The sequence below is a fragment of the Callionymus lyra genome, chromosome 5 (assembly GCF_982586985.1).
Source record: "Callionymus lyra chromosome 5, fCalLyr1.hap1.1, whole genome shotgun sequence".
Lineage (NCBI taxonomy): Eukaryota > Metazoa > Chordata > Actinopteri > Syngnathiformes > Callionymidae > Callionymus > Callionymus lyra.
In genome coordinates, this window is record NC_141822.1 from 7,217,554 (window position 1) to 7,239,967 (window position 22,414).

Sequence of the window (22,414 nt, forward strand, 5' to 3'; positions counted from 1 at the left end):
CCTCTCTGACCCACGATGCAAAACATGAAAACTTAACAGACATTAAACACTTAAAACAGTTAAAGACTTAAACAGACATTCAAGAAAATAAAAACCAACAAAATGAAATAAATAATCAACAAACTCTTGGCAGCCGTGGCATCCGCAAAACACATACTGACTAAAAACATACATGGTTTATAAATAAAATAAGTGAAAGTAACTTTTGCATCTTCTTGTGTAAAAATGTGACCTCTTTACAGTGTATGATTCATATGGAAAGATGGGAAGCAACGTAAAAGGAGGCAACATCAACCAACCTGGCTTGATGTCGGAATGTCGCTCTGCCCACGCTACTTCTTTCTCTGGACAATACTGCAAAGTATTTCTGAAACAGGTAATTATACAAAACAGAAGATAAAACAAGGCTGTCAAAATCTATATGTAACAGAACACAAGTGCGAGTAAGAGTCAAAACAGGTAAATAGTACAATTTAATATTACAAAGTTCAAACACAAACAAGAGTCCAAATCTTAAAACATAATTACCAGAGTCCAAAACCAAATTGTCTACCAATAAAGGGAATAAAAAGAAGAAGGAAAAACCAGGAAAGGGGTTCTGAACACTAAACAGAAAAGTCAAAAACCGTCCCAAAAAACAACTTAAATACTCAGGCAAGATGCGAAGTCCAATATCCAAAATCCAAATACAAGGGTACAAAGTGAAGCCCCAGGGAGAGGAGAAAAGAGGATTCGGGTGAAATATCTTTAACTTTCAAAATAAACAAAATAACACACATCATACTGTGGTTCCAAATTAAATCAAGGAGTAGAATCTGCTTCAACCATTTTGAATTAAACATGATTTGTCAAAGTCATTTAAAACCTTGTGCTTTAATTATTTTCCCTCTGTGTGGTGTTTTTTTTTTCTTCTAATAATGTGTGTTTTAATTATTATCATTTGGGGATTTTCTAAAATAAATTTTCACCACAGGGAGAGTTCCTGTTTTTTGTGGGGATTTGTGTTCCTGACTCATGCAAAGACACAGAGGTAAACACGCTGGTGATTGAAGGTAAGTTAACAATGTATTATGCAGTTGACAAACATGTTGTCAATAATCAAATAAGTTTTTTATTCCCTTTTTTGATTTCAAGGGAGGCTCAAGTTTGGAGAGGTATCCCTTATTCCTCTTTTACCATTAATTCTAGTTAACAATTCTACAAAGGATGTAGTGAAGACAAGTTGTTTGTCGTCTGTTATTGATCCAGATGCTTCCGGAATAACTTGTCTGTGAGTAAACAAACACCATACACAAATGGCCCCAAAAAAAAGAAATTATGTTTGTGAAATAATTCTCGTATTATTAATATTTTTTAAATATATATTTATTGTCATTTTCTCATATTAAAGAATACAAAACAAAAACACATTTATTAGACACTAAACTAAAAAACAGGCATACGTCCACTCACTCACACCTGCACGGTATATGTACATAAAAATTCATGTTCACAAAAAAAAAAAGTCCTATTCAAAAACAGAAAAGTATAATACAACAAAATTTGCGAGGTTGTTATACATTTTCTATTCGTGCATTCCTTTCTTCTTATGTTCATATATGGTTTCCAGAGATTTTGGAATTCCTTTCTCTTTCCTTTGGATATATATGTTAGTCTCTCCAGACCAATACCTTTCAGCAGTTCTGTTTTACACAAATGTCTCGTATTATTATATTAATCTTATATTCATTGTAATTCACAAACCTTCGTGACCTTCACCAACGAGGTGACTTTCGTCTTTCAGCCTGTCTGTCCCCATATAAAACAGACTTTCACAAAGAAGGTTCCTTCAAAAATAATGAAACTTCACTTATTGCATCAGCTTAATTTACCTGTCCATCAGTTAGTTTGAGTGCCTGTCTGTCTTGTCTTCCCCCTGACTAGTTAAATCTTGATCATTACCAGTTAAATGATTCATTTATATTTTCTCTCACAGGGTCCTTTGTTGTGTTTGGGTTGCCCTTCCTCTCGTTGCAACACTGATTACTGCTGTGCTGAAGGAACATATGAAAAGAAAACTGTCAGCAGAGGTACCTTCCTTCTTGGATCAAGAGCAAATTCATGGAGATTTAGACATGAATGATTCCTCAAATTCTGAAAAGATCCTTGGCAGTTTGCAAGAAGACAGTAAGTTGAATCTGGGTTTGAGTGTACGCCTGATATTTTCTTGTTCATTCAACTGCAGATTATTATGTTCTTTTTTGTCTTGTTAGTCACTTTTAGTTAGTTTACTTCTGTTACAGCATGTGCCTTGATAGTGAAATGATGCTTGGCATTCACATCAACGCCTGTCTTTGAAACAAATGCCAAAAGTGGGAAGTGGCATCTGGTGGTAAAGCAGTCTGAACTTTTTTTTTCTTATGTGGCCTCCAATTTTTAGTGAATCTTGTGTTTTAGCTGATTTTCATAGTAAAGTTTGTGTGACTTCTTTCCTTATTGTTCCAAAATGTTTTTTTTTCTTTATTTCATCCATAGATGTCCAAAGGTCTCTGAATTTTACATTTAAAATAATTGCACATGTTTTACAGACCACAAGCAAAAGCAGCAGAGCTTTGCACGACATTGTTTGCAGCAGTTTCTTCAGGCCTTCTCTCTACAGACAACAACTAAGGGAATCTTCAGCTCCCCCGTCAAGAATAACTACACATCATTGAACGGCATCCGAGCACTTAGTATGTTATTGATCATCTATGGACATAATCGGACCAACATACCCATTGACTTAATTGGTATGACTACAATCTCATAAATAATGAAAGTAATTGGAATTACATTTAAGTAAATTAAGATGTTTTAACCACAGATAACAGCAAGGCATTTCTTGCATTTATGAATATAACCCTGGGTGAGTTTACCTTGGCTGTGGACACTTTTTTGCTTTTGGGGTGAGGCACCATCTAACTATATGAATATATTTGTTTGAAAAAGCTGAGTGTCATTATAACATGGTTTTTTTTATTTCAGGGGTTTGTTAAGTGCCAGAAGTCTCCTGAGCTCAATCGAGAGAAACGATGACACCATGAGTGTAGGTCTTGTGGCAGATTACTTCTTCAAGAGGATCAGAAGGTTAGATTTAAAGATTAGGAACAAAAACTAAACATATAAATTAATGGTGAAGTGATGTGAAAGGTCTTTACTTACTTCTACTTTAATGTCTTTACAGGATACAGCCCCTCCATATGTTTGTTATTTTACTGCATGTTGGCGTCTTTTCTGTCTTCAATGAGGGACCTTATGGCCTGATATTGCGTGAAATTAACTTGAAATGTGATTCATGGTGGACAAACCTGTTGATGATTAACAATCTATTCCGACACCGTTTACCTGTAAGTCAGTTTATCAAAACCCATCCACCAATGATTTTTTATGACATCTTTTTACTTTGGTATCATTCTAAAGTGTATGTTCACCTTTGTCACCGCTTCTCCTTCCAAGTGTCTTCCTTGGACATGGTACATCTCCCTTGACATGCAATGCTTTGCCACAACCCCTCTACTGATCCTTGCCTACAGAAAGTATGTTTGTTTGTTTCTTTATATATATATATATTTTACTCAACAGTCTTTTATAATTATATTTTTCCCTGATAATGTCATTTTCTTTGTCAGGAAAAAAGTTGTGTTTTATTTTTTCTGTGTTGCCCTGCTGATGATGGGGATTGTGACTGGTACTGTAACGACTGTGGTTTATAAACAGTGAGTCTTTCATATTATGTTTTTCAATATCACATAACATAAAATCACATGTAATAGATGTACACATTTATGTGATTACAGTTCAAAGGAGGATTTTGCTGGATTGTACTATATCAAACCTTATTCCAGATATGGGCCATTTTTAATTGGAATCATGTTTGGAATGTACCTGAAAATAAGAAAGGAAAAGCTTTTAAATAAAAAGGTAAGCGATTGGAGATGTTCTTCTTGTGTAACCCAATCTTAATCTCTGTAAATTATTTTTTTTCTTACTGTAGTGGCAGGTGGCCCTTGGATGAATATGCTCGTTGTCAGTGCTGGTGTTGATGGGCGGACTGCACTCTATCTTCACACATGTCCCAGAGCATCCACCAGTAATCTATGACATTTTCATTGGTGTACATAGAACATTCTGGGCGATGGCTGTCACCTGGGTCATATTAGCCTGTGAGGAAGGCTGTGGAGGTATATAAAAGGGAGTTTGGCTGGAACCTGCCTTGCTTACTACTGTCAACTAGAGTCTTCAGTCAAAATCATTTTGGTTTCAATAAGGACAGATAATTTATAATTCATCAGGACCTACTGAGACCTAAAGAGTAGGACAGTGTTTCATGAAGCTTCATTAGCCGGACATTGCACACAGTCCCATGACCTAATATGTCTGAACACAGCATACATTCAACTGAGTGATCACACCAGATTTAAATCAATGTTAGTGAACTGTTGCATATCATTTATCTTCAATTCAGTAAACTCGAAGTTGTATCAACAAACCAGAGCGTGATTACAGCTGGCTGGAGGAGTGAAGCCATTATTACACTATAATGGACTCCGATCTCGTAACCTCTCATTCGCCGAAATTTCAAAGCGACTTTATAAAGTAATAAGTTGAAAACATGGTCTTGATGAGGGACTTACTGCATCTTGGGGAGAACGATTGCAACAATTGAAACATGATTCAGGAGAGTTAGGTTTTGACATTAGTTGCGCCTTAACAATGAGGCTTTGATAAAGAGAAATTGTCAAATGCAACCTTTATTTTGAAGTTAATTTGATTGTTGTTGAGTATAAATGTGTAAGTAATACTTTATTGTGTTTCTAAGTTTAATCAGGAGCTTCCTTTCACTGAAGTTCTGGGTACCCATTTCAAACCTGTGCTATGCCTGCTACCTTATTCATCCCTTCATCATGATAATATTTTTTTTTCTACAAGAAACTCCAATCCACTATTTAGAATTCAATGTTGTACGTACTTTTTTTTAGAAAGCATAACAAATGAAAATGTGTATTAACAATAGTGTTTTCTGTCCTCCTCTAGATGTATTTGTACTTTGGTCACGTCGTGCTCTCCGTTGTCCTGGCCTATGTTTTGACTGTGCTGGTGGAGAAACCTTTTGTTCTTCTCAAGTGGAGAAAAGCAGTTGATTAAAACTCCCTCTACTATGGTCACCCTAAAAAGTCTCTCCATGATTTCAATTGGTAGAGAACGCGGCCGCCCACAAGACCCAAGAACCCATCCAATCACCCCCATCCTCCACTGGCTCTCCATCAAACAATGAATAAACTAAAACCTTCTCCTGTATTATATTTGTGAGATAAAGGTAATTTACAAATAGTCATCATGTGATGGTGTATTAATATAAGTGTATTTTAAGGACCGCGATCACAAAAGGAAAACCAGCATTTGTTGCGCTTTCATTGGAACTTGCAGCTTCACTTTGTTGGAACTGACGTGATGTTTCTGTGACTCTCGTAGAGAAGAACCTGAAGCGATCAAACGCGCATTATTTTGTTCGATATATTATTTAAAAAAAACAAGCTTATAATTCTATATCATTTTTTCTGAATTATAAAATCGTAAAATGACTATCGCATATTTTGCTCTTTTTATTCTCGATTCATATGAACTTTGATGTGCGTTCATTGGATGAGGCAGGAGCTCTGATTGGCTGCTGCACATGTTAATCAAATTGTCAACCAATCGGCGCAATAACCATTTGATTGACATGCACAGCAGCCAATCTGAGCTCTCTTTACTATTTTCTTTCTATCATATTTTATTAAATCACGCGATCTACTCGCAACAGCGTCACGATCGACCGCTATCGACGTATTGCCCACCCCTGCTTTAGACGTACTGTCATACCATCATTAGCAACGGGAGAAAATATGATGTTCATGATTTGCAGTAGAAGCGGCAAAAGTCTCCAATGTGCATTTCCTTCTTGTACAACATCTCCAAATATCAAAGGCACATTCGGGATCAAGCAAAATGTTTAAATGGCATTGAGACCAATTTCATTTCCAGTCTGCTCCGAGTTAACTCTGGTTGGTCGATTTCTTCTCTTAACAAAGCCATCATTATATGAATATATCCTTTTACAAATATCTGTCTTGGATATGCTTTTGTTGTCTGATTGGTAACCAAAAAGCAACTTAAGCTCTAACTGCCCAACTCCTTCCAATATGTCATGCATAATGTCTACAGCATAGTTATCAGAAACATCAAAGTACTGTGAATCATTGAGTAAACATGTTTGCTTCAATCCGAATGTTGAGGGCAGTGTAGGATCTGCTTTCAAGTCATTGCAATGCTGACCATGCAGTACTTTATTGCAGAGTGTTATTCTTGGATCATCATCACTGAAAATTGTCTGTGAGGTTTGTTTGTCTACCAGAAAAAAGCGGCAAAACTATTTTGAATTGAATGATTCTACATACCCAAGTAGCGAGTGCAATCCCAAATTGTCTCCAGTCACCTGTGCTATTGTTCCATAAACTGCTTCATCAGAGTAAGGAACTTCAACTCCCATAAACTCAAGTACTAGTAGTCATATCTTGTACAAGGGGTTCTAAGATGGCATTAAATCCATACTTCTTTATGTCCTCTGTATGAAAAAGAGCCAAAAGATTACTATTCATAAGTGCTGAGTTTATCTTTGGAGACAGATTTTGTAAAATAAAGTATATACTTCCAATCTTATGGATACCATGTCTATATCCAAGTGGATTTGCCACTTCAAAGTCATCATAGAATATGGCATCTCCTCCTGGTCGTAGGAGATGCCACACGCATATTGTGTCTTGAAAAGTTCATCAAAGGCTAACAAGGAAGAGTTAGCCATGCAGGGATGGCATGGATCATGGTCATGCCAACTGCCAGGACCGTAGGGCTGCCTCTGCTGGGCTGGTCCAGAGTGCTCCTGAAGGCTGCGACCCGCCTGCAAGATATCAATCAAAAGTATAACTATGCTGGACAACATTTTTTTTATATAAGTCAGGCAGAAATCTGTTAGCACAGTTTGAGAATCACTTCACATCACCAGAAAAAAAAGAATGAATACATTTTTTAAACTAAGATGTAAATTAATTTATGTTAATTGCTATTTATATTATAAAAAGGTGTTTACATCTATTGCTATTCATAAAAGACAACAATTATGAAAATGTGTTTATACATATTGACAATGGATTAAGTAAACCCTCTTAAATATATTCTTAGTTCCAGATATTTGCTGACTGAAATTTACTTTATTCAGTATGTTGTCATGCTACCACATCTGGTGACTCTCGCTCCACTTAAGAACAATGTTAAAGAATTTATGTTGCTTTTATTATCACAATAAAAATGTAGTCATGCTTGCTGCGGATCACAAAGAGCTAGAAGGAGTGTGCCCTGTTAGAGTTTCGTTTCTCGAGAAATGACAGTTTGTGCATTAAGATACAGTGACCTCAACAAGATATGCAAGGTGGTCTGCCCGTGCAGGCTGTTATGCCACGCTCACTGACTCATACAGAAAACTGTTTTTTGCTGGCTGCGTCCAGCAACAAATGAACAAACTATTTGTATTCAAGTGTTTCATCCTTGGAGCTTTCGAATAAAAAGCCAACAAGGAGAGAGGAACATCAGTGGTTTGGGATGAGCCATGAGAAGCGCCCCCCACTCCTTGCTGTTGGTAAAATCTGGATTTTGACTCTGTTTGTTATTCTAACAATTGTCTCTTTACTCATTCCGATCGTCCGGGAGAAAATCTCTGACATAAACTTGGTCCTTCGAGGTGGATGTCAACGTTATCTTCTGGAGGGTGATCGGGAGAAACTGAAGACTGTTCACGGCGGGGACCAGCCAGGGTTCCGATAAATCCACTTTTCCCTGTGGCCAGTTTCTCTGGGCCATTCTCCAGGAGGACGCAAATGACATCCGGACCCAGGAGACAGAACAAGAGCGAACAGGTCAGACAGAAACTTTTTACTTCTAGTAAGTAATTACTGTTGAGTGGAAATTTTGTAACTTATAACTTCTTATTTCATAGGCAAACTAGACGTGCTTAATTTGTAAAAAAAAAAAAATTTAGGACGAAAATTAAAAGTAATTACTGTTCAGTGGAAATTCGAAACTTATAACTTCTTATTTCATAGGCAAACTAGACACGCTTAGTTTGTGAAAACTCTTTTTATGACGAAAACTAAAAAGTAATTCCTGTTTAGTGGAAATTCGAAACTTATACCTTCTTATTTTATAGGCAAACTAGACGTGCTTAGTTTGTAAAACAAATCTTTTTAGGACGAAAACCAAAAAGTTATTACTGTTCAGTGGAAATTTTAAACTTATAACTTCTTATTTCATAGGCAAACTAGACGTGCTTAGTTTGTAAAAAAAAAAAAAAAAATCTTTTCAGGAAGAAAACTCAAAAGTAATTACTATTAAGTTGAAATTTAAAACTTATAACTTCTTATTTCATAGGCAAACTAAAAAGTGCTTAGTCTGTACAAAATCTTTTTAGAACAAAAACTACAAAGTCATTACTGTTCAGTGGAAATTAGAAACTTACAACTTCTTATTTCATAGGCAAACTAGACGTGCATAGTTTGTGATTGAATGTATTGGAAATGCGTGCGAAATAATTGTTGTGAAATATTTGAGCTGTATTTAACATAGAGAATACGCTAAAATAAATCATCAAAACCTAAAACAGTTAAAAGAATTGAGATAATAAATAAAAACAATCAACAGAGAAAGGAGGAAACTCCAGTTAAACGGATGGGGCAAATGTACTGTCTCGTCTGCAGTTGATTCAGAACTCTGCAGCGAGAATTCTGACCTGCTCAAGTAGAAGAACTCACATTTCTCCGATCCTTAAAACTCTTCACTGGCTTCCAGTTTATTTCAGGATCAACTTTAAAATTCTGGTTCTTACTTTCAGAGCTATTCATGGTCAGGCTCCTCCTTACATCACTGATCTGATCCAGCCTTACACCCCAGCTCGGGCTCTGAGGTCTGTGGATCAGAATCTACTTATGGTTCCACGCACACGGCTCAGGACCAGAGGAGAGAAATCTTTTCAGGCTGTTGCTCCTAAGCTTTGGAACAATATTCCTCTCTCTTTGCGCTTGATGGAGTCTACTGACTCCTTTAAGAAACATCTTAAGACGTTTCTATTTGTTCAGGCTTTTCCTTGATTTTCTAGAACTCCTGTTGTGTTATCAGTTTTATCTTGACCTTTAAAGTATATACTTTATTGAATATTGTTTTGATTGTTTAAGCGCTTTGTGATCCTGGTCTAGAAAAGCGCTATACAAATAAGAATTACTTACTTACTTACTTACTTACTCACTCCCTCCCTCCCTCGCTCGCCCGCCTGCTCGCTCTCTCTCTCTCTCTCTCACTCTCTCTGTCACTGTGTCTCTCCCCTGCTCCCTCCCCAGGCGCCGCTGTAAACGGTCCGGGCCGGGGAGACGAGCGGTCCGGTAACAATACAAAAATGGTGCACTGGACCCCAGCGCTGATGCTCCGACAGAGAGTCGCTGGGCGAAACGGACGTGTAACACGATAGTCGTGATGTTCGCCCGTTCGGGGCTAATTGTGCTACCGTAACTGTAAACTCCACGGCGAGCGCCGTGTTGCTGTAGGGAGGAAAAGCGGAACGACACACATTGCAGAAATAAGAGTATTCTCCGTGCGTCGGCTAAATACAAATATATTCCACAACCCCAAACATGTCTTTTTCAAAGCCTGCAGTGAAGAGCAAGGTTAGTGATGAGCAAAGACGATTCCAGGAAAAGTGGGAGATGCAATATTTATTTTTTGAGCACGGGGGCACCCCGACGTGTCTTATTTGCACAGAGAAAGTTGCGGTGCACAAGGTATACAATTTGAAACTTGATTATACAACTAGACATGCTGAGGATTATGCAGAATACCAGGGATATGAGAGAGTGAACCGGGTTGCAAATTTTAAAACCAGTCTACTGAGGCAACAAGATTTCTTCAAGAAAGCATTTATTTATTTACTTAATTCTCATTTTGTTCATTTATATTTTGATTTTATTTTGTGTTGAAAATAAAAATAAAGACATTTAAAAAGATTGTTTTTAAGAAATATTTTCTTGCGGCCCAGCCTCACCCAGACTCTGCATCCAGTGGCCCCCAGGCAAATTGAGTTTGAGACCCCTGGTTTAAAGTCTTGTAGAACCTAAAGGAAAATAAGCAAATTCAGCTGTACTTGATGATGGTTGCAATGGAAGGAAGTAACCATTTTCATCTTTACAAAATAACATTCAACAATTTTACAATTCAGGTCACCTTACAATGCCTTTTGTGTCAATGTACCTTGGGACAACTGAAAGCACTGTGCTGCTGCATCACAAAAGATCATGGATCAACTTTTGTCTGTGTTTTAATGTTGCTCTCATTTTTATGAAGATCTGTTCTTTGTCTGTGCTGTGTTTTATTAGAGATATGGCCTAGCAGCATTGGCCTCTTTCCAGCTGTGGCTCTTCAGTTACTTCCCTCTCCAACTCTAGTCCACTGCTGTCTGAAGTTTGAGAGCTCCTTCTCCGAACTCCACCGCTACTGCCGCTGCTGAGTTGTCGCTGTGTGTTTTTAGCTTCCAGGCAATGTAGCCCTCGTTGCTATCTGCATCATAGAAATGCTCAAAAACAATGTTGAAAAATAAAATAAGAGACACCTAGTGCAAAGAACTGTACTTTATCAAGAGATTATATTCATAGGAAAATGCTTATTACGGTTATCAATTGCGCTTTTGCAATCTGAGCTTGATGGAGCCTCGGATGTAGGTAAGTAGGTAGAACTTTATTGATTGAAATTGTTCTTTTCCAATTAGCCACAGCAAATACAGCAATTTTTCATGAAAATAAATCAAAATATAATGAAATATAGACATGAATATTTAATTACTTACTAAGTTGATGCCTGAGAAGTGGATTGGAGTTTCCTGCAGGGATAGGTATATGAACACAATAATGGGATGTACAAGGTAACAGGCAAAGCTAAGGTTTGAAATAGGAACCCACAAGTTCAGTGACAGGAAGTTCATGATGTACCCTGGAAAAAAGACAGCATTTCAACACTAAATCTAGATCTTATAGCTATTTAATTTTTAAAGTCATTTGTTTCATATATATATATATATAGAGAGAGAGAGAGAGAGAAAGAGAGAGAGAGAGAGAGGGAGAGAGAGAGAGAGAAAAGAACCATGTTCTATACAAACTATTGTTAGATTAAAGAATCACAACAATTTGTGATTTGTTATTCAATAGGTTTGAGATAAATGAGAAGCACCTCCATAGCCTTCCTCACAGGCTAATATGATCCAGCTTACAGCAGTCACCCAGACCAGTCTGTGTAGTCCCTGGTAAATGGCATGGGGTGCTGATGGATGGTCTGGGGCATCTTCAAGAGCATAGTAAAATCCAATCACTAGAGCCATGGCCAGCAAGGAACACGTCCATCCAAGAGCAACTTGCCACTTTAAAAGGACAAAGAACGTAATTAATGTGTGATTTAAGGGTGAAATGTAACAAATGTATTCACAATGAAAAATAGGTTTTTCAATGATGCCCTACCTTTTTCTTCAAAAGTTCTTCCTTCCTCTCTTTCAGGTACATTCCAAACAAGAAACCAATTAAAAATGTTCCATATCTGGAGTAAGGTTTCGCATAGTATAGATTTGCGTAGTCTGGTGAAAGCCTGAATTAGAGAAGTCATCAGATCAAATCATACATGCTGTGCTAAAGTACGACTGGTCTAATTTGTAGTATTAGTTGCTGTACATTCAAAGATAGCCTAATAAAGAAAACTCATCTTACCAAGTTGCTGTCAAAGACACCGGTAGGTGCAGAAGTGCCGTTAATATGGAACTAGTCAAAATGGTCATCAGCAGCAGTGCTACGACTAAAGCCACAAAAATACCTTTGCTTCTGTAAAATACATTTTTAAAATTAGAGTTGAGAGGTTAAAATGTTTGATAAAAGGTAGAAAAAAAAAAAAAAGAATATTATTTTTAATTATTATTCATATATATATATATATAAGAAGTAAACACAAGAATCAGAAGAGGGGTTGTGGCGAAGCACTGCATGTCAAGAGAGAGGTATCACGTCCAAGGAAGACACTTTGTGGAGCAGATCAGTGATTAGATAAGTAGACAAATATAGCATCTTTAAATGGTTTGACTGGGTTCACTTACAGGTAAAGGCACTGTGAAGAGATTATTAATCAGCAGCAGGTTAGTCCACCAGTATTCCTCACAATTTATAAAATGTTCATTTAGCCACGAGTAAGGCCCCTTGTTGATCACAGATGTGACACTGACACCAAATAAAATCACATGTGGAGGGGTTGTATCCTGAAAAAAACATGTAAAATTGTGGCTGAAATGTCAAAGCAAGTAAAGACTTTCTGACTCAACTTTATAATCCTCTTGAAATAGTAATCTGCCTCAAGACCTACACTCATGGTGTCATCGTTCCTCTGGATTGAGTTCAGGAGAGTTTTGGCACTTAACATACCCCTGAAACACAATAATTTCAACATAGGAGATACATGAACAAACAAGATATTTTGAACTTCTCTGAATTCTCTCCTCCAAACCTCTGATTGTATCAGAGATAATTTAACATTTGGTGTAAAAATACAAAATCAATCTTGTGTTACTACATACAATTTACCAGATTATATTTTCGTCACAATGAAAACGTGGAGGCTATGTGTTTTATGTGTCAATGACAGGCATATAGTTGAGTGGTGACTCACCCAAATAGTAGGAAAATATCCACACTTAGAGTAATAGTCCCTGATAATTCAATGAATGTGTAAAAATGACCGCTAGCATGCTGAGTGCTCTGATGCCTGTCAATGAATTGTAGACCCCTTTCACCGAGGGAGGCCTGCTGAAGAGTACCTTGGTGGTTGTCTGTAGAGAGAAGGCCTTAAGAAACTGCTGCAAACAACGTCCTAAACAACTTTGCTTCGTCTTGATGTGATCTGCAAAGAAGCCAAACACACTAAATTAAAACATACATCTCAATAAGAACACTTTCATATAAATGTGAACGTTAGCTCTCGCCAAATTACCGCAATCTTGGAGACTATCTGCATTTTTTTCACAATTTGACAAATTGTTGTCTCCATTGGTTGGACTCATGATCACTGAGGTAGGTTCTACAGTTGGTGCATACTTTCTGCTCTCTTGGAAGTCTTTTACTGCAGTGGTCAGTGTAGCCGCAAGAGGGATTACTACTGTAATTAAGCAAAGGACCCTGTGGGAGAACATGAGTATAAGGCCATTACTGAAACAAGAAGTTTGAGGTGATATCAGATAAATGGCTTTACTTACAGACATGTGATTCCAGATGTCCCTGGATTTACTACTTTGGACAAACATTGCGTCCTCACCACACTCTGTTTGGAATCATTGACCAGAATTGATGGTAAAGTAGGAATAAGAGAGACCTCTCCAAATGTCATCATTCCTTCAAATGAAAAAATAGTGTGATCACCTTCATGTAAAATGCTCTTGTGTAACATGCACCTACTTGTAGTGATGTCGTAACACCTCACCCATTTCATCTCATATATAGGCAGGAGTTAGCAATGTTAGCAAAAGACTTTTCTCAACCCCGTCTACATCTTCCATCTATTCCCAGGTTGTTCCCAGACCAGCTGAGAGACATAATCTCTCCAGCATTTCCTGGGTATACCTTGGTCTCCTAACGTTGGGAAATTTCCTGAACACCTCACCAGGGAGACGTCCTAGAGTTATCCTAATCAGATGCTCAAACCACCTGAACTGACTCCCCACTTAGCAGAAGTGGTTCTACTCTGCACCTCTCCTGGATGACCTTGCTTCTCTAAAAGAGATCCCAGCCACCCTACACGGGCCCCTGTGATCTTGTTCTTTTGCTCAATACCCATGGTCCGTGACCATAAGTGAGGGTAGGGACGTAGATTGACCGGTATACAGAGACCTTTGCCTTTTGGCTTAGCTCTTTCTTTACCACCATGGATTGGTGTAGAATCCAAATAAGTGCAGATGATCTCACGGTCCGTTCTTCCCTTACTCATGTAAATACACCAGGGTACTTAAACTCATCCACTTGGGGATGCATCTCACCCCAACCCCAGAGAAGGCCAACAGGCCAATCGAGGTAGGGAATATAGTGCTTTCGGTCACAATGTCCACCACCTTACAGGAACATGGTTGAAGTTCAACCAGATGCGGAACATTGGGAGTGGAAAATATCTGTATTGGTGTCTGATTGTCTAGAAATCATGTAACTTCGGGAACCATAACCGAAACTTCGCCTACACGGAACTGCCCATTGTAAACGATCAATAAAATGTTCTGAGTCTGAAATATTGTTGATAATGCTTGGCCGTTGGTCAATAAAACAAATTATCCTGTGACTATCAAACTAATACAGTCGATCCTGTGGTCGTCACACATTACCCGGAACATGGTTGAAGTTCTTCCAGATGCAGAACATTGTAACACTCATTTTCACTGACTTTCAGTGTTATTTTTTGAGTAAACTTTAATGAAAAAAAAGTCTCAAAGCATAAGAGTTACCCACTAATGTAACTTCAGTGAAAACATGTAAGAATTTTTTTTTTAATTTATTTTTACGCAATTGACAGTCAGCTACTAGTGGGAGGTAAAGTTACTCCCTTGGCTGCTGTTTATGTTTGGTCGCAACCCTACTTCATCCAAGAGGTTCAAAGGTGACTCAACTGGACTGTGTAAAGTTTGTTTGGAAAGACCTTTCGCCTCTCTTTTTCGATTTCAACTAAGCTGGGGTTTAGGAGCCAGTATCTACCTAGAGGGGGGAGCAGAGAGCAACAGCGAGGGGTTTAGAACAGTGTATTTACTGAAACCCATTAGTTTAATGAGAGGGTTGTTGACCATCATTGTCTAGCAAAGTGTGACCATCACATGATACTCGTTGTTCCTTGGGAACTTTTCTAGGGAGAGAGCTAAGAACTGCATTGTAAGTAGCTGAAAGGTTATGCCTTAAGCCCAATCTATGTTGACGGAAGGGTTTTCTAGCCTAGTATAGATGGCTTCTTTCAATCTTCTCTGTCCAGCAGCTGTGCGTTGCTGTCATTAGGTGTCGTTTAGGTGCAGATGGACTTCAGAGTTGGCATTTTTTAATGGACTGCTTCGATCTTATGTGAGGTTAATTTTTATACCTGCGTATGTTGTTATCATGTCAGAAAAGGTGAATTCAATAAGATCTTACCCCCATGCACCATTTGATGCACCTCCTTCTCTTTGCAAGAGTCTGGAACACAAATCCCCACAAAATAGAAAACAGTTCCCTGCAAAAGAACAACTTTGATTAAAATGTCTTTTGTATGTATCAATACAAAATAAATGTATTTTAAAATATGAAATAATGTAGTCACTGTATTCTGAAACAAACTGATAAACAGCAACGGAAAACACAACAGCAATCAAGTTAATTGTACAATTACCTGGTTCAAAAAGACTTTGCAGAATTGTCCTGAGAAAGAAGTTGTTTGGACAGAGCGGCATTCCTGCATCATGCTCCCGATCTTGCCGTATGAATCATACACTAATTAAGAAGGAAAAGACTTTGTATAAAAATAGAATTAAAAAAACATTCGACAGGCCATGTTGGGCAACAGAAATTTCTTATCAGAAGGTTTTTAATTAGCTTGGAACATGGCAGAAGCTGAAGCTCACTCAATGTCAAACTATTAATATTATTTGAAGTACTTTATTCTCTGTTAGGAAAATATATATGTATGGACGTAAAAAGCACAGATTGATAAAGTTGTTTATCATGAGAAGTTTTAACTTTGAAATACCTTAAACAAACTTGTTGTGTTTGCATATGGAAACAGAGAACACTATTTGGTGAAACAAGCTATCTGACTTTTTATGGCAGCACGTTTGTTAAATAATGAGTAAAAATAATGACTAAAACACCTAACAATCATCTATACCTGTCGTAGTTCCATCTTTGTTTGAACATAAAATTACATTTGAAATATTCTTATTAAAACAAGCAACCTGTCAAATAGTTTCTGAGGACTTTTTGCAGTGAACTTACTGACAACACTGTATTCTTTTGGGTTTTCCTGGTTCAGTTCCCAGAGGAATGAGGTTGTGTCTCTCATGCATTTGTCAGAAATGTTATGCTCTTGGAAATCCTTCAGTGCAGAGCATAAAGTCACAAATGTGAGCAGCAGCAATGGACCAGTCACAGCCATCGTAAGAACTCTTTATAGAAGATATTTCAGTGTGAAGCTTTTTATATAACCACATGAAACCAAATTATTAATCCATTTTGTATCTCATCATGTTATTGATTTACACCAGTTAGCGTGAACTGTACCAGTAAAAGAACACTAGATCCTGAATACTCATCCATCCTAATCCATGAAAAAAGTCCTCTCACTGTCATGCTTCTTCACATTTATTAGGACCATATTTACCCTTTACTTATAACAATCATACCTGTTGTCTGTTTCTTACTATCAACTTAATACAGTATAACTAATAAGTATAATTTATTTATATTTTTGTATCCGTCAGCTCTGATTATAAATTACACTTCATGCCAGAAGAGAACAGTGAACAAGAAATATTCATTTCTCTCCACAAGATATTTCATTAAACACGTATAATAAATGGACAAACATAAACAACATTTTCCAAGAGTTCAATCCCAATAGCAATCAATTGAATCATTTATCAGTTCCTTGTTTTAGACTTTTTTTTTTTTATATATATTTTATTTATACAGTTTTTATAACAAAGTGCAAACGAGTACAAAAGAAAACCAGGTTATTAAAGCAAAGGAAACAAAGAAAATTAAAATAACAAGAAACAAGAATACACAGTACCGAATAAAGTAGACAAGAGTAGAAATATAAGAGAAAAATAAATAAATTAAAAAGAAAAAAGAAAATAAATAAAATAAAATAAATGTTTTAGACTTTTTAAATTGCCAATGTGTACATGTCAGAGACTTCTGTAAATTAACTTTATTTATTAATATATTGTAACTGAGTGTTTTGGAGTGTTTTTCAGAGTTATAGGTTTAAGTTTGGATATTACTGAAGCCCGTCAAGGCATCGCAAGTTTTGGTTCGTGAGGAAGAAGATGGACAAATGTGATGTGTGTTCATTGTTTTTTAGCGTTGGCTGTGGCCCATAGCAGCCTGTTCAGCATCATAAATAAAGTTGGTAAAGTTCTCACACACTGTCTCTCTCTTTGCAAACGCTACAATACATTGAATATTCTTTTTTTTATCCAACTAATGTTGCCACAAAAATAAGTCCATGGAGGAAAGTTCAAATATACTTTAATGATCAAGTCAAAAAACATAAAATCCAACTTAAACAAAAAATCATAAATTAAAGCTCTAAAATGTCAGGAACAGTCCACAGGCCAAGTAACATTAGCATCCAAGAAGTCACAGAATACAGGGGAGGAAGCCAACCTTGTCGGAGACACGATACTCTGGTGAGTTCTTCTGAGAAGAGATCCTCCTTTTCAAAGGAAAGAAGTTGGGACTAAATCATCCTTGTCTGCAGGGACCTGCCAGCGTCAACAGGAATCATAGAATAAGCATATAAAACCATGTGAAAAACATGACAAATTTGTTGATTTGAGTCTCTTTCAAATATATATTGGACCTCTATTGTATCATCAGTGTGTGTCTGTTTGTAGAGAATGATCATAAGCCCCACCCACTGAAAACACTTTGTTTTTCTGGAGATTAACTCTTGTTTACGACAACTACACCCACTCTGCTGTGATTAGTTAAGCAATGATTTTTGTTACTGCATGTCATCAATCCTGGAAGTCTCGCCCTTTAAAGTGTTTAACAATGAAATTAAATTAATTAAAAAATCAAACCGTTTTATTGACAATTTTCCCATTGTGCAAGAAAGCCATCCTCCCGAACTTAGACTTAGACATCCTTTATTCTCATTTTCGATATTCGAAGAACGAAATTTCGTTTGCATTACTGGCTAAGACAAGTTATAAAGTGCAAAGATTTAGAAATAAATACTGTCTACTGTGTCTACTAAAATAGGTGCAAGAAGCAGTTTTTAAATAAATAAGAAACCGTTTGTTGTAACAACAAATTTAAAACCTCACCATGAAAACCTTACTAAAGATAAGTTAAACACAATTTTAAACTATGGCTGGAATAAAACAACAATATACAATCAACGCAGCATTTGTTTTGGAAGTGAACTTCAACATAACATCTCATCTCACAACTCGAGTACAGACGCTTCTGAGCCCGCTTCCCCAGTGATGTGGTGTTTGCAGACCAGGTGAGGTCGTCCGAGATTTTCATCCCCAGGAACTTGGTGCTTCTGACCACCTCCACGGCTGTGTCGTCGATGAGAAGAGGGGCATGGCTAGGCTGGATCTTCCTGAAGTCAACAATGATTTCCTTTGTTTTGTCAACATTCAGGATCAGGCTGTTTTCCCTGCACCACTCCACCAGCTGCTTCACTTTCTCTCTGTATTCTTGGTCGTTATCATCCCTGATGAATGAGACCCACCACTGTTGTATCATCTGATATGGTTGGAATCATACCTGGCAACGCAATCAAAGGTCATTAAAGTGAATGGTAGGGGGCTCAGGACACAGCCTTGAGGGGAACAAGTGCTGAGGGTGATTGTGCTGATGGTTTGACTTCCGACATGCACCGTTTGTAGTCTGTGGGTTAGAAAGTCAAGCAGCCAATTACACAGGGAAGAGCCGAAGCCCGGAGGTTCCAGCTTACGTACCAGGCGTTGTGGGATGATAGTGTTATAAGCAAAACTAAATCAAGGAGCAACATCCTCACATGGGAGTTCTTCTTCTCCAGTTGTTCAAGGTTCAGTTGTAGAGCTTAGGAGATGGCATTCTCGGTGGACTGATTTCATCGGTAGGCAAACGGGAAAGGGTCAAACATGGAAAGGGTCTGGAGGTGATATGGTCTTTCACCAACCTCTCAAGCACTTCATCATGATGGGAGTCAATGCCAAAGGTTGACAGTCATTCAGTGATGTGATATGAGTTTTCTTTGGCACTGGGATGATGAAGACAGTCTTGAAGCAGGAATGCACTATGGCCTAGTTCAGCGAGGTGTTAAAAATATCCGTTAGTACACATTCCAGCTGATCTGCACATTGCCTGAGCACCAGCCTCAGGTATGTTATCCGGGCCTGTTGCCTTCCGAGAGTTGACTCTTCTCAGAGTCTTCCGCACGTCAGCTATGTTAAGACAGAGTGCCTTTTCTGCCTGATGGGGAACAGCTTTTGTCGTGTTATTTAATGCCTCAAACCACCCAAAGAAGTTATTTAATTTATTTAGGAAGTCCAGATCAACGTTACCCACCCAGAAGAGGGGGGTGTCTTGAAGTTGGTAATAACCCGTATTCCTCGCCACATGATTTTGGTGTCAATGGCTTCCTGGAACAAGCCCTGGATTTTTTTTGGCATTGAGCCCATTTTCCTAATATGATGGCACTATTTAGGTTGGCTTTTGATGTCCTCAGAGCGTCTTTATCCCCAGACTTGAAGGCAGAGTTCCGCGCTTTTAGTATTTTGCATACTTCCACAGTCATCCAGACTTTCTGATTTGCACGGATGATGATGCTTCTTATGTTGCTTATCAGAGCATTTGTGAACGTATGCTGACACAGATGTGGCGTACTCCTCAATGTTAATGGTATGTAAACACCGCAGAGATTATTGGGCATCTGACCCCGTCGGGCAGTCCTTTGTGGTCGGTGCCCCAAGTCTATGTGGTTTGTCTCCCCCAGTCTGGAGTCGGCGTCCTAATCAGTCCTAGTCGGACGACAAAGGAGGCGGATGCACACGTTAAGACTTTTCATCTCAGTCGGATTCAATGGTCAATCTGATTGGTCGAGTGCTAGGTTTACCAAGCTAATCAGTGCAGGACAATAAACTGGAAGTGACGATAGTTAACACTAGATAACCAGCAATGGATGAAACCACACTTGCATCGAAAACTACTATTGGCCGCATAATGTTCCAGTGGACTGAAACCGTTGAGGAGGAGCTGATCAATTTGATCGAGGAGAGGCCGCCGTTCTAAAACATGGTAGAGAAAAGCTACTGCAACCGAGTAGTGAAGGCGGACTGCTGGAGGCAGATTGGCGAAAGCTAAATATCCCAGGTAAGATTTTCCATTCTATCAAATTTGTGTGTACATAAAACCTGCGTAATGTATATGAAGAAGGATAGACGAAAATGTTTTTACGATCGTACACAAGTGACTCAAGCTCGTGCTAAATATGCCGTTTGTTATAATGTGGGTTGCTACGCTGTAAATTAATAGAAATATTTTGTGTAATATTTCAGATAAGAACGTTCTAAAAAAGAAGTGGGAGAACCTAAGCAGACAGTACACCCGCTATGTGAGGCAGTGCCCGTCCCGTAGTTCTGGAATAGAGGGGACACCGAGGTAGAAATGGATGTTGAGGAAGCTGCAATTCCTTGAGCCACATACTAAAGAAGCCACATACTAAAGAAAAGAAAAGCTGGTTCCCTTGGAGATCCCCTCTTGTGTTGCCGGATTCATAGAGAGGATGCAATAGGAGATGGAGGACAATATTGAATTTTCACCACATGCAGAATCCACAACAATTGAGCCAGCGATGGACTGTGCGTCCACTTCATCTGGAAGTTTTTTGCCTCCTGCCAAAAGAGCATGATGACAAGAAATGCAGTGGTGGAGAAAATCTGTGGACCTGATGGACAAAATTAACAAAATGTTGGACATGATAAACACGACGGAAGAGACTGAAAAACGGGAGATTTTTCAGTCCATCCAGTGGATTCAGAGAAAATATATCGAGGTGCCTGACCATCTGAGGCCTCGCTTAGAGAGGGCATTACATGCTGTACTGTATGACCTTGACAACCCTGAAAAATTATGTAAGTCGTTCAATAAAAGTTTTATTTTTTAAAAAGGAAGTGTCCCTTTTTATTTATTATACTTTCCTTAAACGAGCTAAAAAACAAGTTGTTTTGAGATGCCAACATCGAATAACAATAAAATAAATAATGAAAATATAAGTAATTGAAGAAAGATAAGAAATTAAGTATAAATTAAATAAATAAAATCCTCGGAGCAACAGGCTATAGAGGGTTCATGAATTATGTGCCAAGGTACATCACACCAGTATTATAATGTAAATGAAGCCGCTCAATGCATAGTACATTATCATAACATTGGAACACGTCTCTGCTCCATGAACTTATTTGTTTACCTTGATGTCTTGAATTGTTATCCTACTCACACGCGACCTCATGTGAGTCACCTTGCCCTAATCTACACATGGTAATCTGGTCCTCTTTTCAGATGCATCCAGAGTACATATCATAACATTGGAACACGTGTCATCACCTCCTGCTCCATGAACTTATTTGTTTACCTTGATGTCTTGAATTGTTTATATTGAATATATTGAATAAATTGAATTGTTTATTGGTACAGAAGGCCAATATTGCTGACAAGACTTTTAATTATCATTCTACAAAATCACAATTATTTCCCTATATCTTGATCCATTGAAAAGGCACTGTGCCAGACTCGGACATGTAGTAACCGCATCGCTCATCCCTGATCTTTTTGGCCCTTGTTGTTTCATTGTTTGCCCGTGGCAGGGAGGCTTGTTGTAAGGGAAGGTCTTGCCTCCATCTTCCTTCAACAATACCACTGTCTGGTCCTTCCTTGTCGACAATGCCTGCCCTGTAAACATCACTGCCTTCAGTCTGTAGAAAGTTATGCAGAGCACAACAAGCCAGGACAATCTTCTCCACTGTGGTAGTATTATGTTTGTTGTTCATGGTAAACAAAACATAAAAGCGGTTGGCCATGATTCCAAATGCATTTTCCACAACTCTCAGAGCGTTTGACAGCCTGTAGTTGAAGATGCACTGTTCTACATGAGACCGCGGTTTGCATACTGCTTTCACAGATACTCAATGGAAAGGCATCATCTGCCTCAATTCAGTATGGAGACATTCGGTCAGTTCCTGGGAGTGGTGCAGGGGCAGGAATGTTGGTGGTTCTGTTTAACAGGGTAGTCCGAGTGTGCATTCACGAAACACCCCAACATCAGAAATACGTCCATTACAACCAAGATCTACATACAGAATTTGTACGAGCTGTCAACCAGTGCCATCAACACAATGGAAAAGGTGTGTTTGTAATTGTAATACATTGAATGTTTATGTGTTTTCCACCCAGAGCACCCAGGCAATTTGGGAAGTTCCACTGAGCCTTGAAACCACTTAATACCTCACATTCACTGTGTCTGGGCACTGAAAAAAGGAAAAGTAAAGAAAGTGAAAACCTAATCTTTTCAGATT

General features: G+C 38.2%; 2 pseudogenes; one reads left to right on the plus strand and one right to left on the minus strand.

Annotated features, from left to right (window-relative positions):
• Positions 1 to 262: 262 nt before the first annotated feature.
• Positions 263 to 5,163, plus strand: LOC148079178 (O-acyltransferase like protein-like; annotated as a pseudogene).
• A 1,750-nt stretch (positions 5,164 to 6,913) lies between these two features.
• LOC148079179 (O-acyltransferase like protein-like) lies at positions 6,914 to 16,182 on the minus strand (annotated as a pseudogene).
• Between the last annotated feature and the right edge of the window lie 6,232 nt (positions 16,183 to 22,414).